This window comes from Haplochromis burtoni, unplaced genomic scaffold, assembly GCF_018398535.1.
Source record: "Haplochromis burtoni strain Fernald_Lab_line unplaced genomic scaffold, NCSU_Asbu1 Contig_198, whole genome shotgun sequence".
In the NCBI taxonomy this organism is placed as follows: Eukaryota; Metazoa; Chordata; class Actinopteri; order Cichliformes; family Cichlidae; genus Haplochromis; species Haplochromis burtoni.
The window spans coordinates 11,011-30,356 of record NW_024582559.1 but is presented as its reverse complement, the minus strand read 5'-3'; the positions used below and the strand labels follow the sequence as shown (position 1 = coordinate 30,356).

Sequence of the window (19,346 nt, the reverse complement as noted above, 5' to 3'; positions counted from 1 at the left end):
TGTGTCATTTCAGCACGCCGCTCCTTTGGCGGCTGATGTTTACACATGTGCATGTTCTCCGCTTCCATCACTTTTGCTATGCATTACAGTGAGCCGAGCGGGGGATTAAAGCTTATCTATAATACTGTTAACCATACGCCATGACAACAACCTCATGTCCCCCTCCCCCCACCCTTTACTTATCGGGAGGTTATGCTGCTGACAAGACACGGTGTTATTAATAATCAGAAACTTCTGAAGCGTTCACAGGAATGCAGCGCAACAATGCGGTGTTTCAGTTAAAAAAATGGCAAAAAAAATAAAGAAAGAAATGAATCTATGCTGCAGATGAAGGGGACGCTCCAAAGTAAAATCAGGTTCATGTTTAGATGTCTGTCCAGAAATACAGCCTGATTTGATTTGAAGACGTGTGGCGGGAGCTTGCATGCTAACGTTTCACTGAGGAAAGGCTGCAAAACAGGCACGTTAAGACAACCCTGCATGCATATGACACGAGCAAAATGTCACAATGTGCACTTAACAAATTGAGAACGAGCTAGCCGCAATGGTAGAGTGCTTTTGTAATCACTGATTACAGGATTTGTGAGTACATAAATAGCACTTTGGCCAGATCAATACTGTCATCGCTCCTTCGTCAGATCACATTAAAAGCAGGAGCTGGGTAATAATGGAAGAGTGGTCGGACACACGCAGTTGTATTCTGTTTGATCGTAAGGAGGTGGGTGTCCCCTAGGGCGCAGTCTCTAGCCTGTTGATAAATTCATCTTTCTCGCCGTCCCCATGGGAGCTTGCCAATGAGTGAGGGGCATTGACTTTTCATTAAGGAGATCACTGCATTGGAAATTGAATTTATTTTGGACTTACAAACAGCTCTGTTGTGTTCTTGAGTCGGCCCGAAGGCCAGAGCAGAATTCCAATACAAAGGTGACGCGTTTGGCTGAGTGATAACGCTCTCCGTTCCCTCCAGTTAAATACACACAGGTGTCAAGAAATAACATGCAAAATTGAGGACTCTGCTATTATAAAGGATTGAGGGTGCTACAGTCGTGCTGTGCAGTGGGCTACTCGTTGCTGTTTGCCTAGTTTGAATTGATAATGGCAGCCTTTGGCAACAGCGATGCATAAAAGAAATGCACAGCATATGAATGTTAGTAGAGTGGTTGACACGGCCGTGAAGTACTTGCTTTATACTACCATCAGTATACTGGCGATTTCACTTGGCAGGAGTTATAAGAGAAAATGCATAGGCAGAGACCACCCTCACTAACTTCTCATGCTTACTCATGTTCTGTTTTTATATAAGCAGGCCTGAAAAACAACAGACACCACACAGTTGGTAAAAGAGCTTCAAGGGTTACTCCAAGGAGGCTTTCAAGAGTAAAGAGGAGAAATAGGAAGCACAGTGTGTCCCGTAGTTGTTTTAACCCTTATATACATGGGTTAAACAGCGGTCGCCAACCTTTTTTGCGCCACGGACCGGTTTATGTCTGACAATATTTTCACGGACCGGCCTTTAAGGTGTCGCGGATAAATGCAACAAAATAAAACCAGAACCTGTAACAAAAGAAAGATTTATTCATAACACACGGGGAAAAGACCCAGGGTAAACGAGTTAACGATTAAAAAAAAATAACGTAAAATAACGTAAGAACCCTGAAAACCATAAATTTCACACTGGAGCCTCAACTCTCGCGACCCGGTACCAAACGACTTGGTCTGTGGCCCGGGGGTGGGGACCGCTGGGTTAAAACATGCATGAGTTTTTGAGACTTCTACAGGGAGTGCAGAATTATTAGGCAAGTTGTATTTTTGAGGAATAATTTTATTATTGAACAACAACCATGTTCTCAATGAACCCAAAAAACTCATTAATATCAAAGCTGAATGTTTTTGGAAGTAGTTTTTAGTTTGTTTTTAGTTTGAGCTATTTTAGGGGGATATCTGTGTGTGCAGGTGACTATTACTGTGCATAATTATTAGGCAACTTAACAAAAAACAAATATATACCCATTTCAATTATTTATTTTTACCAGTGAAACCAATATAACATCTCCACATTCACAAATATACATTTCTGACATTCAAAAACAAAACAAAAACAAATCAGCGACCAATATAGCCACCTTTCTTTGCAAGGACACTCAAAAGCCTGCCATCCATGGATTCTGTCAGTGTTTTGATCTGTTCACCATCAACATTGCGTGCAGCAGCAACCACAGCCTCCCAGACACTGTTCAGAGAGGTGTACTGTTTTCCCTCCTTGTAAATCTCACATTTGATGATGGACCACAGGTTCTCAATGGGGTTCAGATCAGGTGAACAAGGAGGCCATGTCATTAGTTTTTCTTCTTTTATACCCTTTCTTGCCAGCCACGCTGTGGAGTACTTGGACGCGTGTGATGGAGCATTGTCCTGCATGAAAATCATGTTTTTCTTGAAGGATGCAGACTTCTTCCTGTACCACTGCTTGAAGAAGGTGTCTTCCAGAAACTGGCAGTAGGACTGGGAGTTGAGCTTGACTCCATCCTCAACCCGAAAAGGCCCCACAAGCTCATCTTTGATGATACCAGCCCAAACCAGTACTCCACCTCCACCTTGCTGGCGTCTGAGTCGGACTGGAGCTCTCTGCCCTTTACCAATCCAGCCACGGGCCCATCCATCTGGCCCATCAAGACTCACTCTCATTTCATCAGTCCATAAAACCTTAGAAAAATCAGTCTTGAGATATTTCTTGGCCCAGTCTTGACGTTTCAGCTTGTGTGTCTTGTTCAGTGGTGGTCGTCTTTCAGCCTTTCTTACCTTGGCCATGTCTCTGAGTATTGCACACCTTGTGCTTTTGGGCACTCCAGTGATGTTGCAGCTCTGAAATATGGCCAAACTGGTGGCAAGTGGCATCTTGGCAGCTGCACGCTTGACTTTTCTCAGTTCATGGGCAGTTATTTTGCACCTTGGTTTTTCCACACGCTTCTTGCGACCCTGTTGACTATTTTGAATGAAACGCTTGATTGTTCGATGATCACGCTTCAGAAGCTTTGCAATTTTGAGACTGCTGCATCCCTCTGCAAGATATCTCACTATTTTTGACTTTTCTGAGCCTGTCAAGTCCTTCTTTTGACCCATTTTGCCAAAGGAAAGGACGTTGCCTAATAATTATGCACACCTGATATAGGGTGTTGATGTCATTAGACCACACCCCTTCTCATTACAGAGATGCACATCACCTAATATGCTTAATTGGTAGTAGGCTTTCGAGCCTATACAGCTTGGAGTAAGACAACATGCATGAAGAGGATGATGTGGACAAAATACTCATTTGCCTAATAATTCTGCACTCCCTGTATATCATCAGTGTGACTTTTCTTTTCCCATCGAAAAAATGAAATAAATAAATTGCCTGATAAATTTTTAAGAAATAAACTGCAAAAAAAAGAAAAAAGAAAAAAATGCCTGATGCAGTAAATATATGCAAATTAATATATATAGACATAAATATATATACATACAAGGTTAATTTCTCCTGGTATTCTCCACAATGTTTTTCATTTAATTTAAAAAAAAAAAATCTCCCAGATGTGAAGAAATTCATTCATGAAAATCACTGTTGTAACCGCTTTTATTTATTCCGTAGGACATCTATCCATTCAAGCGAATGGGTTTGGTTAACCCGTAAACGAGATTAATTTAATAGCTCCACTGCTTCTTAACAGTGCATTATTGGCCTTATGGTTTCATCGCTGGGTAGTCAGTGTTATTTAATGCTGGGATTTTACGACCTATGGGCGTTCGGGAAAATATCAAGGGTCACTCCGCAGCACTGTACCTCCCACCTATGCAAAGCTTTTCCACTTCATCCATTTCATCAAGGTGAGCTAAAGTGTTTACCCCATTAATTTATTTCAGCTAAAGCCAGAGCACTGACCCATAAAATGAGCTAAGATAATACTGACCTTAACATGGTCTTCTGCACATGGAGGTAATTGCTAAGGCTCCAGATCAATCAATATTGACTTGCCAGTTTTTTTCACCCCCCCACCTCCTTTTTTCCCACCCTCTGTTGCTTGAGCTGAATGTGTAAAATTGGCTTTAGACGGATGGAGAACATATCCCTGATAGTTTAACCTTTATCTAGCTAACATGTTCACTTATCTGTACAATTATAGATTTTGCCAGTCAAGCTGTTTTACACCAAATCTGTTAAGTGTTAAAAGACGGGAGTACAGCTTGGATTATTTTGGATACCCTCCCTGCGTGTTCGTATGTGTTAGCTGAATCTTCTGTATGATCTGTTGCCACATGCAACGCCATCACATTCAAACAACAAATTCCACACGCTACATCTTTGCAGGCGCACATGCATGCCTTTACATCACAATGTACTCGAAGGCATTTAATGCTTTTTTTTCCTTTAATTTTTCAAGGTAGGGGCACAGACTTAGCAGGCATTTCCATCTTGACTTGATAAATCTCACAATCTTCTTTTCCTTGCCACACTGAAGTAATTTATTTTCTATCTCTCCGAGCTATATTTTCCAGTTAATATTTCATTTTTTTTTTCATACAACCTGACAAAGGATGCCACAAGGGATGATAAGAATTCTGAAACCTTTGCACTCTCTCTCTCTCCCTAGATACAGGGTTTACCTTGACAAATGTTTGAAGAAGTAAGGCCTCTAAAATAACTTCGATTCTAGTGTTTTGTTCTTCTTTCGTCACACACGAAAAAAAAAGCTATACGCTTGTCTTCACTTGGGTATGCCGTTCAGGAATGGCGAGGATTGACGACAGATGTTTACGTAAGTGCGTTCGGCTTCACGGGTGATTCCAACCAACCACTGGGTTACAACCTGCACCGAGTATCTGATGATAACATCAAAAACAACACACGCGCTACGAACATCTACCTCCTTCAGGTAAAGATGGTAAATGGTAAATGGCCTGTATTTATATAGCGCTTTACTAGTCCCTAAGGACCCCAAAGCGCTTTACATATCCAGTCATCCACCCATTCACACACACATTCACACACTGGTCACAAAGGCTGGCTGACTAGAGACGCTATTTATGGAGTTCTCAAACAACAAATCCTGATTGTGTCAGTCAGACCTATTTTCATTCCTGCCGGCTAAACATTCATCATTCATTCGCTGCAAATGCGTGCAGTTTTGATTCGGGATTGTGAGGGGCGATTTTAAAGTATTAACGTTCTCATACCAAAAAATAAACGTACTGTCCAGTGATTTCCAAAGCCTGCTTGTGCAGAACCAAACGACTTGTTCCTTGAGTGATGGGTAGCAGTTTCCTTCTGGCTATTCAACTCGCCCTTAATTTGAATTTGATAAGATTTCCTTCAGAGACATTGTTAGGCTAATGTAAATTTGGAGGCACGACTAGAGCCTACAGCTGGCTTAACTTTGATGAGGTGTTAATATCTAATATCAAAAAGCAGATAAAAACCCTTATTAGCCCCAGTGGTCTTGCTAGAGTGGGAACTTATTACACAGAGTAGATGAGATCAAAGCAGATGAAGTAATAAGACTGCCGGGGGCTTTGTTACATGTCCTTAAGCTTTCCGACGGGGTCAACTTAATTTTGTGACTTAAATGCTGAGGGTTTACGAATGCAGACAAGCCGACATTGTTTGAGAAATCTAATTCAGACTCTCGTATTTCATAGACTGCAACATCTGGGGGATTACAGTGTCTCGAGCCAGAGGCAGTTTGATAATCGGTTGTCATTTTAGGAGTTGTATGCCCTTCGCAGCTTCGGCGGTTTCTAAAGGTCTTTGGTTCAATCAAATATTTGTGAGATTAGCTGGGCTGCACTCCTTTCAAGAACTATTTCCATGTGGGATGGGTTTTAATGTTTGCCTTTGGGCTTTTGTAGTAGAACACTCTGAAAATATGCCGGACGAGTGATAATTTTGGACTCTGAAAGTTATTTTGAGAGAAAAATGTGGCCATGTTTTAATAGCCAGCGAGGAATAACATACACTATGAACTCAAACCAGCTTGAAACGTGATCGTAACATAAACAGACGTGGACAGGGACCACTGGGGCTGCGTTTGAAATGCAGCAGATGTGGTAAATTTCTTTTAATATGTATCGTTATTGATTTCTTGTAATCTTACAGCCCCCTAATCACTGGACGATTGTACAGTAGATCCACTATTACACACAGCAGGCTGAAGACATGTAAGTAATAGACTTCCTTGATCTCACAAGAAAGCACCAAGTAAGCACACTGTTTGTATGCCAGCAATCAATGCTGTGGACTTAGAGGAATGAGCTTTTGACTGAGTGACTGAGGGATGGCATCAATACCAAACATTCACCCTAAACAAGTCGGAAAACACCTTCGGTTCCTGCACCGTGTCCCATTGATTTCTATTCAGCTCAACGCAGATTCTGCAGCATTTAGACATTTAATTCCCTCTCAAGCAAAGTCATTACACAGTCGAGCATTTAATTAAGCAATCACAGTGGTGCAATCTGAATGATTCAGTGTCTAAATGAGGGCCAAGTTTCCATTATTGTGCCTTTGCAGTTCCTAACAAAGCCGCTTGTAAAATGTTCAGATTTACGGAAATATTTCATGTCTCCGAACGCATCCCCTCCTTTCACATATCAGTCGCACATCTTCTCAGCATGTCAAAAAGTTCACAAACAAACAAAACTTCTCTCCACTTCTCTCACACTCAAAAATCCACACAGTTACGTTCTTAATTAAGTGTGTTAAAGGGTTTTTTGAGATGGAAGGAGCCAGGTATTCACGGCTGACCTATTTCCACTGCAAAAGAAACATAATTTTAGGGGCATGGGCACAGATGTGTCTGAGGATGTGCTGGGGAGGTGTTCTCTCCTTTCCACGCCTCTGTGAACAGGGCGACAGTTTATTATGTCTGGATATAGCCTGTGCGTGTGCTTGGTTCGCCTTTTCCCAAATGAGCTCAGCTGTAGTGACATTGAAATTCACAAAATGTTCAAAGCTGGTCAGTCAGTGCAGCTTGTGGTGGCTTTCGTAATGAAATTTGGACAATGCCAAAAAGGGGATTTATCTGAACCCCATTGTTTTTATTTATTTGCAAATCGAGTAAATCTAATTTTCTTAAGACTGTCGAGTCATTTTTTTCACAAGTAATTATCCTGGAAATTAGTCCTGTGATGCAAAACGGACAAATTTATGCCATGAAGTTTGGAGGATAAAGAAATGTGTATAAATTATAATACCCTTACAAATATACATCTCCAGTAAATAAGGGAATTACATTAATTGAAAGTTTGTCTTTGTTGCTTTAGTGCCACTTGCCCAACCAGTTAAAAGTTAAGAAAAAACAAGTACCAACAATGGAAAAGTAGGAAAGAAAATGACTATTTCTAACTTGTGATTGGGTGGGCAGACTGCAGCCGGCCTTTCAAACATGCCCACTGCTCAAGAAACACACAGAGCTCTGAAGCCGGCAGATTCCTCAGCTACAAAGAATTCATTGTGATGGCTCAGCATGCACGCAGACATTTCTCACTGCTTGAGAAAAATCACATGCATAATTTCCTCTAAGTCATGTACGGAATGAAACAAATTACTGTTCTAAGATTTTGTGCATGACATTTGACAGCTATTATATACAAATAATAATTAAAAAAAATTAAGATGTTAGAAACTGGAGACCATTCCATCATCTAGCCCTGAAACAGCGACCTACTGCTCCTGTTTCCCATATGTTATTTCAACGAGTCCGTCCTGATCTAAAAAGCGAAAATCAAAGCTTGTTTTTTTTAAAAGAAAAACAACACACTATTTAGTAACACTTATATCTGATATCTGTGCTTCTCTCCACCTCCACTGTTCTGTGTGTAATCACCTGCGGAGGGGGGGTTACATGGAAAATGGGTTAAATGGGGGTTAAAGACAAAAGGAAGAGATTAAGACTAATATATAACTAAAAGAATCAAAGGATTCAAAAATGTGGGCATTAGTTAATTCAGAAATTTGACATAAATTGACAATTATATTAGTTTGCCTCTTTTTTATGTACATTTCCACTGATTATCCTGTTTGTTTGGTTACCGACTGAACTGATTCACTTTTAAATTCATTTTTCTGAATATATGATTTTCTGCATTCTTTTAAACTTTTTTTTTTAACACTCACCTTAAACCTCCCCTTATCACCTTATTACCTCGGCATTTATTTGTATACGTCTTTGTACACTTCTGCATTTTCATTGTCTGAAACAGAAGCCTGTCATTGAAAGTGTTGTATGGAGTTAACTTTCCAATGTCCTCAAACATATTTGCACAGACAGTCTTACACATTAATAATAATAATAATAATAATAATAATGGATTGGATTTATATAGCGCTTTTCAAGGCACCCAAAGCGCTTTACAATACCACTATTCATTCACTCTCACATTCATACACTGGTGGAGGCAGCTACAGTTGTAGCCACAGCTGCCCTGGGGCAGACTGACAGAAGCGAGGCTGCCATATCACGCCATCGGCCCCTCTGGCCAACACCAGTAGGCGCTAGGGGTGGGGGAAAAAATACGATACTGTGTAGTATCGTGATATTTTGTTTGCTAATAATGTATCGATACAGGGACAGCAGAAATCGATATTTTGTTACTAAAAAGGTTTTTGTGCTCAGAGCATGTTGATCCTTTTTCTGAGCAAGAATCCTGACATTCCTTCACTGTCCAAATGTGTTTAACTTTTTTTGGCAGCAATAAACATGACAGTTTACTTATTTTAATTTAAGACATGTTTTATTTTAATTAAGTTTAAAACTTTTTTATTTAATGTAAATTATATTTTGTTTTAATTTACTTTCAAATTCTTCAGTTGCTGAAGGGGCTGCATAGTTTTCATAAATTGCATAGTTCAGAATAGCTATAATTGTACCAGATGGTTGCATTCAGTTAAGTTGGACTAGACTGTAATACAAACCGTTCAGTTTGTCAACAATAAAACTGACTGAAATGAGAGAAAGACTGAGTGTGAGACTTTGATATTAGATAAAATGAATATTGATAAAGTTTACCTTTATGTACAGAATCTGAATATCGCAAAATATTTTATAAAAAATTGCAATAATATCGTATCGTGCGTTAAGTATTGTGATAATATCGTATCGTGGGATGTATGGTGATTCCCACCTCAGTAGGCGTAGGGTAAAGTGTCTTGCCCAAGGACACAACGACCAGGACAGAGAGGCTGGGATCGAACCGGCGACCTTCCGGTTACAGATGCGCTTCCCAACCCCCCTGAGCCACGGTCGCCTATGTCTGATTTATTTATTTGTGATGATTCAACAAAAATGATTTTAAAAAGTCAGCTTTGAACGGTACTCTTTAGAGTAGATTTTATTACTAAAAGGCGAACTGACCTTTGACCTTCTACACAAATCTGATGCTAAACTAAGCTAATCAGTTTTAAGCTAATGTCACTTCAGCTTTACTGTGTGATTCTCATGCAACTCTGGAAAAAATCAATAAACAATTGTATTTAATAAAGGATAGAAAGTGTGCCTTATAAAAAGAGAGATAGACAATTTACACACACACACACACATACATATATATTATATATATTTATAATTGTCTATCTCTCCCTTTAAGTTGAACTTTGACATTCTAAACTCAGACTACAGATGTTAATCAAAGTCAAAACTTAATCCAGGCCTGATAAGATGCTCTATTTAACAGCCTCCTTTTAGCAGGGGGCTCGATCAGGTGAAATGAAGAGGAACTGATTGCTTGTGGTGATTGTGCTGATTACATTTTAAATTTAAAACTTTCCTCCTCGTACATGGTCCTGAACACTTTTCCAGACAATGACATGGCAGACTTAGTAAATGCCAAGGTCCCTGCAATCTCATAGACTGACAGTGAAAAACAACACTTCTATTTCATCTACAGATGTCTTTATATTATTACATTACGAGTGTAAGTATATGTGTTTCTAAAACATTAGTTATGTGCAAATAGCCACTTTTCTACTTGTCCAAATCCTAACCTCTACCATTGGTAAAATGTATAAAATAAGGCCGAATTATTCCCAAAAGATGAAAATGCTGCTATAGTTTCCCAGGGAAAAGCATTTTCCGCAGTATTCTGTTGACGTTTTGCCACAGCAGCAGTAATCATGAGCATGTTTTCAAAGTTTGATAAAACAATCATGTTTTGTAGGAAGGAGAGTTCAGCCGTGCTGACCTTCCTTTCTTCTGACTGCGCCCTGAATTCACAATGATTGAGATCCGTGTTGCAATTCCCCCCCTAGTTAAAACATTATGGATGTTTGTATTACAAGTGTCACATAAATGACATTTGAAAATGTACAGGGCGTGTTGTGGGAAGCAGGTAGAGGTGAGGTTATTCTTTGCCAAGTGCTGAAGTACATAAATGAGTTAATAAAATTACAATTTCAAAATGAGAACAATTAAAATATTGTAACGGATTACAAGCTAAATCTAACAGTGCTCGGTGTAGGCACAGCAGGCAGTTGTAAGCATGATCACAAGCTTTACCATCAAACCTCTTACTGTGACAGAAATGGGCAGAGCGACAAATCATTTTACACAATCTTATAATGTTTTTGGAACTTTTGCATCCTGGTAGGTTTAATGTCATGGCAACAGTATCAGTTCCATTCCATGAGAATCAACCAATCATTTTGCATCTTTTGCAAGTCATACTCCAAAAATCTATGTGCTGGCTTGACATCACACATTACAGAGCTGATGGCAAACTTACATGTGACATTTCTGCATGTGCTACAGCTGTGAAAAGTTAACTGTGAGCAGGAACGTATTCATTTCCAAACACTTGGAGCTAAAGCACGGGGAAACACTGAAATGACTGTACGTATTAGTTTATGTCTCATAAAACAAAGCAGCTCAGGACTTTATGCGTCATGCATAAAAAGCCTTAGCCACATTGTTGGAGGGGGAAAAAAATACAATTCAATAAAGTCAAAATCTTGATGTCAAATAAATGAATAACTGGGATAAACTATTGCTTCATATTATGCATCACATTAGCATTCAATTTTGTCTACCTGAGCCTGCTCGTGTAGTTAGAGCATGTACATGCCAAGATTAAACACAGGGGTTACAAAATACTGGATTTTAAATTGGTTATCTAAAGTCTCTTATAAGTACAAAACATCAAGAGTGCTTGCAGACACTTTTGCTTGGGAAAATGACAAGCTGAAGGTTACAGCAACTGCTAATCTACAACATTAGCTCCATGAGCAACTTGACAAGAGGCCAAGATCGGCATTTTTTCCCCGTCTGCTGTCTGTTAAGTGTTCTTTTCAAGTCAGTGAAGAACCTCTGTGTATTTTACAGAGTGTATCGCTAAGTATAAATATATTACATAGAAAAATTCTTAAATGAATACACATAATATAGTCTATCGCATCTATGACAGGAAATCAGTCGTATCAGTGAAAAATATATTTCATATTTATTCAAAATCTTAACTTACCTGTCCCCATCGCCATTAACATACATACACAAACACATGCATGAGTGACGATAATCAGTCCAAAACCTGATAACGTTAAAGATAAACCCCAAAGGGAAGAGTAAAATCCTTAGAGGGGCCTACCTTGAGGTCGAAGGTGTGAAAGTCATGGAGCATTCTCTCTCCCGAGACCTGTGACAGAGCAGGGGGGGGGGGGGAAGAGAGAGACGTCAGTCATGATTACGCCTCAGTGCAATTACAGGGCAACTCCCCTGACAGTGATTGATCAATGAGGAACTCCTTTAATGAAGACAAGGACTCAGGGGCTTCCAGGAGCAAATTGGCAAAAGTAAGAAGTGGGAATAGTGTCCCAGATTGCCGAGCCTCTAAGAGGATCATCCCGTCTGCAGCAGCAGTTCTTTGGTAGTGGCAGAAGTACAGTATTCACAGGTACATGCCTGACTTTAGCCAGCTGAAAGTAAATTAACTGCATTGATATTTAAAGTTAGATTATGATTGATTCTTGTCAACAATTTCTGTTGTGTAAGAATTTGTGCTGACACTAAGATAGCACAATTTTTGCAGTGTAGTGTTTAAACTATGGAGTACTATGTGGATATTTTGTGATACAGTACAACGTCTAGGATTGAAGGATGATAGTAATACGAGCTTGGAAATGTAACGATGTACTATAAAGAAGTCTGCTGTTAACATGCAAAGATGCATCTTTGAGAAATCATCTCTGTGTTGTCTTTGAATGAAAATGCACATAAAGCTTTTGGGTATATATGTTTAAATGGGCACTTAAATGAAATGAAAATGTTTACCCTTACTGCTAACTCTGAGAGGTGTCCAGAGTTTGCTGATTCTATTCTAAGTTCCTTTACGAACTGCTAAGTTTCAGACAAAGTTGACACAGGGCTATGCCCACTATTATGATGTTGGCTCGCTTTAACTTTAAACAAAGAATGTGCGAAAAGAACTGAACCGTAGTCTAAAATAGCGCAGACAAAACCCTTTCCAAGTGTTGCTATATAAATGTGCGTGTAGTCATATTTAAAGCAGACTTTAATTAGTATAACATGGTTTTAATCTTCAGCCCTGACAAATGGAGTGATCCAATTATTGTGTTATTTGTCATCATCATCATCATGTGTGCCACATTTAACACACACACACATAAGTTATCTGAGAGGATAAAACTGTAATAGCCACGTGTGGTCATGGTAAAGATTCACAGGGAGATGCTGACACGGGCTAGAGCAGGGGAGGGAAATTAATTTTCCCAAGGGGAAACATGGGAAACTGGGAATGTTGTTGGGGGCTGCACTAAAAAGCTTGTAAAGACATGGGAAGAGTATTTGCCCACCTCTGGCCCAGAGGAAACCTGACCCCAGATTTAACAGGGGGGTAGCGTAAGTGCAAAACTAAAAGCTAAGAAAACGTCAGGATGGATACAACCTGACTTTAGAGATTAAGACTCGCAGTAGTATCTAGCCGCACCATATGTTACCTTCTAAATGAAAGTGGGCTTCAAGCCACAGTGCTTCTGGGTGAGTTTTCTTGGGACAGCTGAAACAAAATTGGAGCTTTGTGCTAAGTCACATCAGCCCTGTGGTCATGGTAGAAAAAAACCAACTTTTTTTAAAAAAGAAAAGTACACCATCACACACACCATAGGGTTGTGTTGCTGCATTAGGCACAGTGTGCTTGAATCTGCAAAGGACACAATAAAATCAAGGTATCCAGGCAGTTGCTGGTCATGGTTTTTCCAACAGCATAATGAGATATAAGATAAAATGAATGAAAACAAGAATAAGTAGAAAACACTGGACCATTCTGAGTCTTGATCCTAATTCTATTGAATATCACTGAGTGATAGCTTCAAAAGAAGGTAAACATGACATTAACCATCTTTAGGGTGATCAACGAGGTAATCTTTCATGTATTTTTTGTTTTGGTTTGATTTTGCATTTGGAAGGACTGGCTTGATGATATTTATTGGGCACATATCAGTAGTCCTGATGCACTTTAGTGCTTTTAACTCTGTTACACAAAACAGGCTGGGCTCAAGGGCCACTTAAACATGACTGCCTCAGTTGGACTGTCAAGAACAGCCTCATTGTTAAAACACCAGAGAACAAGGAAATCAGGCCCTTGAGGCAAAAGCTTCGTATGCCACTGTGTTGAAATTCAGTTCTTGATTTAGACCTGCAACACTGTGTGCAGAAAAGTGGACTGCCTTGTAGTCTGACCTACCATAAGGGAGGACATATTTACTTTGTGTTCTATTCATGCCATGTACACAGGTGAGTAGGGCACTTGTCAAAACCAGACAGCCCTTCAAGCAAAACATCTGAATGACCCTTGAGGCACGTGCACAGATAATCAAAAGGACAGAGAAAGATTAATATGGAGACACATATGTTGATACTGCCAAAGAGGAGAAGTTCATAATGGAAGTTTGGACCTGAGTGGTATTCAGACTGGGAATGTGGGACTGGAGACACTAATTAAGAAAATCCACTTGTGTGGTATTAATAGGTGCATCTGCACTTGACACAGTATTTTAGGAAAACTCAAAGTGATCACACCTACACCTATCCTGAACTCTACAATTCAATTTTATTTAATGACACACATTATTTGTGTTATATGCAAAAAAGAGATAAATAATCCTGCCTCAAAGCTGCTTTTCTGGTAGTTCCCGATACAGCCGATGACTCCAAGACCACAGTTTTCTGTGATGATGCATATGCGCACACAAGAGGACTGAAAGAGATCTAGAATGAACACCAGAAGGCTGAAATTGAATAATTTAGATTCAATTGTCTAAGAAGAGCTAAAGTTTAGCTACACAGGATCTATGGCAGAGAGGGAAAAATGTGTGTTTCCTGACTAAGTGCGGTTGGCATGTCGCTGCTGGAGGTTTAGGCTTTTGCTAGGCTAAATCTCTCACAAAAAGTGGATGCCAAGCGGGTAGTAGTTCGCATCGAAAATGCCAACTTGTCTGCAAACATTTGTCAAGTGGTAATAAAACTCGAATCACAGAAAACGTTCACTGGAGGGGGGGGTCACTAATCAGTCTCTAGGTCCGCATTAATCGGACTTAATAAACTTGCCTGCCTCAGCAACTGTCCTCATTGTCCAGGAACCACACGCCAACCGATCGAGAAACACACTTAAATGGGTCCTTGGGCTGGTGTGACTGGGGTCTAATGTGATATCATTTCTTTATTTTTGATGAAGCACAAACATCTGAGTTATTTAAAGCTGGCTGTGCAGCTGTAAGTTCATACTTTAACCAGCTAAGACTATCTAAAGCGGTGGCCCCAACCCCCGGTCCTTGAGTCGTTTGTTACCGGGCTGTGAAATTTATGATTTTCAGGGTTCGTTATTTTATTATCGTTTTTCTCGTTAACTCGGTTTCCCTGGTTGTTTTCCCATGTGTTATGAATAAATCTTCTTTTTTTTGGTTCTGGTACTGGTTTTATTTTGTTGTATTTATCCGCGACACCTTAAAGGCCGGTCCGTGAAAATATTGTCGAACATAAACCGGTACGTGGCACAAAAAAGGTTTGGAACTGCCACCTAACTCTGCTATCATTGAACATTCAGAGTTTAGCATAGCAAAAGTATGAAGCTCAATCACATATGTAATGGATTTTGTCATCTAGTGCTGTTACCCCTCCCCATCCGGCAGCAAAAAACTATGAGTATATATACTATAACTATAAGCTGGGATATCTTTAGTGTAACAGCTGCTCAGCTCGTAGCAGTTCTAAAACAGTCGGCTTTACTTTTGCTTTATACCGTTTGTCTGAACAACAACAGCTGTATTTTCATTTTACCAGTGTGTGTTGCACTTTGGTTCCCATAGAAACTAAGTCCAGTCACCCACCGATAGCGAGGGTACAACTCTGTGAGTGTCTGTAGAGTGGATGCATTATAATAGATCTGACTGTGTCAGCCGTCTCTGGACATAATTGCCAGTAATCAGTACTTAGGCAGCGTGTTATGCAACATCAGGGCTGCCGTATATAGATCAGTTCTATCTCAGGTGACTTTTTTGAAACTGCGAACATTTAGTGCCATAAAAAAGTGTAGGCAGGACTCCATCACACCAGACTACATACTGTGATCATCGACTCTAAACACACGATTTTTCTGGGGGTTTGCTGTGCACTGTATACAAAGTGTACTGTATAATATGGTGTAGCATACTCTAGGTGCTGGAAATACTGTGCCTGAAATCTGAAGACATCTACCTTTACCCAAAAAGGCTGAAAACACAAAGGATTACACCATTTGCTGTAAAAGGTTTGACATTTCTCACACACTTTATTTTGGTAAAGTCACAGAGACTTTGATAGAACAATCAAATTAGTTTGAAACATTCATGAATCTACGAGAAAGGTTGAATGTTTTTTTAAGCTTATTTCTGAATGTGGATTCTTTCAAGTTTAAAGCTATGATGCTATCAGATAATTTAAAACATGACTGAGGCGCAATTAGAATTTGAATAGCATAGATTAAAAGTATTGGGCTTTGACAGCGACGAATTAACTAAATGTGTCATGATCTCCTTCATGAACAAAAATTGCCCTTCCTAATTTACATTTTTGGTCAACAAGATCAAAACAAACTAGCAAGAGTCTGTTTTAAATCCGCTGGTTCTCAATCTATAAAATGTGCTCCACTTAGCGTTTACAGATGATAATTAACTTAATTTATATTCTTATTTATTTTTAGCTTTTGTTTTTGTCATTTAAAATATTGCTGTATAATTTAGACTAACTGGCTATTAGGTGAATGTAACAATTTTATTTTCACAGTTAAATGGGTCCTCAGGAGCTTCAAGAGCTAAAAAGGGCAATCATTTGCCCAGCAGACCTGCTTGCCTCAGCACTTAAAAGGGACACGTTTAAATGTCCAGCTTTCACCTGGGAATGGCCCACAAGGGGTACTCCTGAAGGGGGCTGGTGGGGCTGGGTCGATGCTGAGGTCCCAGAAAATTGCAAAGCCATCCATCACATTAATGAGTCATGTCACTTTATTTATTTAAAAAAGAAGACTTTTTCCATCCCTTGGATGTTCCCCACTATCATGATGCTGCATTTCATCAGTGCAGGTTGGAGTTAATCGAGGCAAAAGCAGGGCAAGACTCAGGCTACAGTAGCGCAGGTAGTCAGCCAAGTGGAGCTGATTACAGCTAAATGTCGCTCACTTGTATTCGAAAAGCAGTAATCCAAGTTTGGCTGAGCTTTTGGGATGCATATGTGGATGTGGGGTAATTTGGACTTGAAATCAGCTCTGGTTATTAGCAGTTGGGCAAGCTTTGGGCCAAAGGCGGCCCATTCATCACACTCGCAGCACTGGTATGCGCAACCAGTTGTGCCAGATTGAGATCAGGCCAGGAAAAAGTTTGGTTTATGTAGTAAATGTCAGTTGAATAATGTCAGAAATTTTAGGTTGTGGGGTTATAGGGGAAAAATACATAATATTTAGACTTTGTTTAAATTCTATATAACAATAGTACCAGAGCAGAAATTACATTCTGAATTAAAACCCTCCCCCAGAAGATTAGTTGGAGGTTAAAGCGGAGTAGAGAGTTGCAGCCGAAAACTGCACTGCTGTCAGGATATGAGCTACCAAAATCGACAAGTATCAGGTTATAGTACATCAGACAGTGGCTTCATGGTGTGGTAGTTAACACAGCTGCTTACAAGGGAAAGCTTCCTAGTTCAATTTCGCCCCTCAGGGGTTACAAGCTAATGTATTCTTAATGTCGATCCAGAGCCCAGATAAATGACGTCAGGAAGGGCATCTGGTGTAACAAACATGAGGATCCATCCATTGTGGCCTCCCCTTGGGAAATAAGGAGGTAGCTCAAAGTATCTGTGAGGTTACATAACATCAGACCGGACAACGCCGGTGAGTTTAGACAGCTTTGAAAGGGGTTGTTATTTAGCAAAAATGAAACAGCTCATGCAAGCACAACTTAACCTACTTCCTTCTTTGGACAGAAAAAAAGAAGAAAATATTGCCTGATATTCAGTGAATTCATAGTCTAATTTACTGGTACAAATTACATGTTCATATTTGTGTAACACGTAGTAGCTCTCAATAATCCAAATAATTGTGCATAGTAGCAGCTGGTGAAAGTAACGCATAGAGTTTGCATCCCACGGGTAGAACAGTGGGTTGTAAAAGTTATGGTATTACCACCTGTGAGCAACGTACGCCTTGGCACACTGCTGCCAGAAAAAGTCATATCCAAAAGTCTTGCAAACAAACTCTCTGTAAAGTTCCAGCTACAATATAATGTTTATAATATCACTGGCTTCCTCCCATGCTCCGTTTGCCTCGTGAAAACTCTAACACAGACAGGGTAGGGAGATTTAAATAGCAGTGTGAGGATATTGGAACTATATGACATTTCTCTTTCCTAGGAAATCCAAATCTGTGATATTACCATTTCAGGGCTGAACGGATTTAAAGCACGATAGACTGATATATCTCGGGACAGGGTGAAATAGATGAATCTCAAGTTATTTACCCTTTTTAATTGGAAATGTCTGTCACAGGGCAGCAAGCTGAATCCTATTCCAAACCATTACCTGTCTGCCTTGATTATTTCAAGGTATTTTAAAGAGAGTGAAGTGCTGAGTGTCAAACGTAGCTATTGAATTTATTCCTGTTGGATTTTCTAGGCTTAAAAACACAAGTGCTGAAGAATAGAAAAGCTCGCAAAAGGTCAAGTTGTTAATCACATCACTACGTTTACTATTCACTGATTCACAGATGACGACTGACAAGATTTTGCTGACAGGAAATCCAAATAGTCTAATTTACTCTAAAGCTTAACTCTTTAGTTTTGACAACCCCTTGGAGTTTTTATTATTAATCCGTCACCAGTTGAGCATCAAACTTTTTTGTCCAACAATCTAGCAAGAAGTGCTATCCCTTAACAGGGGTGCGGGTTTGTTTTTTAATCGACTTAAACGAGCTGTGGTTTCCTTTGAGCAAGCCCGTGGGGCTTTGCTCATAATTGCTCCCCAGGGTCCTGTCAACAGTTTCTACCTGCTCTTGAGCTCTCATTCCAGGGCTGTCATCCTGGCTGTCTGGGCCCGTGAGTGACACTGTGGAATCACAGGATGAGCTCTGTCGAAGAATATCTCTGGCTCCAAAGGAGAACACCACTGGGACACTGCCAGCCCAGCTCATGATGTCACACTGTGACAGCGGCAACTTCTAAGGCTCAAAGCTGTTGGATGTAGACTGCCCAGGGACTGTGAGGGTTATCACAGGGCTGCCTTTGTGTACGTGCACAGAGTACGAGCAGGAAGTTCTCAGTAAAATGAGACTCAAATCCACACAAATGGAAACTGTCAAACATTGTTGTTCTCAAGAACTGTTTTGCTCTAAGTTAAGATGTGTGCTCGGACGACAGTTTGACTGCCTCTGCAAAGGAACGGATGTGCAGCAAGCAGTTCAATGATCTCATCTCTTATTCATAAAATACTACAACTCTTGACAGTACCAACATCTCAGTATATGCTACTAAAAAATATACAAATTACAGCAAGAGCTGCAACAACAGTCACTCTAGTGTGCAGAAAAAAAATACTGTAACTGACAAAAAATCCTGATTTAAGCACTAGTAGTAACATGTTTTCTTTTTCTTGTCTTTTTTTTTTTTTTTTACCTCTCAGGCAGCTGAAAATGTGTTTCGACTCTGACAGAACTAAAAGCAACACTTTTGTTTGAGTCATCTCTCCATGCAAACATGGATTGCGATTGGGCTTTGGCTACATGTCCACAGTCTCCAACAGCAGCATATAAAGGCTCATTTGCACCATCTGCAGTAGAGGTGACAG

The 19,346-nt window shown here is 39.9% G+C and overlaps 1 protein-coding gene across 36 annotated transcripts in view; it reads right to left on the bottom strand.

Annotated features, from left to right (window-relative positions):
- The window catches only part of LOC102302568 (protein tyrosine phosphatase receptor type D), a 205,221-nt gene extending 193,563 nt beyond the window's left edge, over positions 1–11,658 (bottom strand). For all 36 annotated transcript variants that reach the window (XM_042226131.1, XM_014337755.2, XM_042226137.1 and 33 more), the window contains exon 1: positions 11,611–11,658. The gene's annotated coding sequence lies outside the window, so the exon portion shown is untranslated. The remainder of the gene's footprint in view (positions 1–11,610) is intronic.
- Between the last annotated feature and the right edge of the window lie 7,688 nt (positions 11,659–19,346).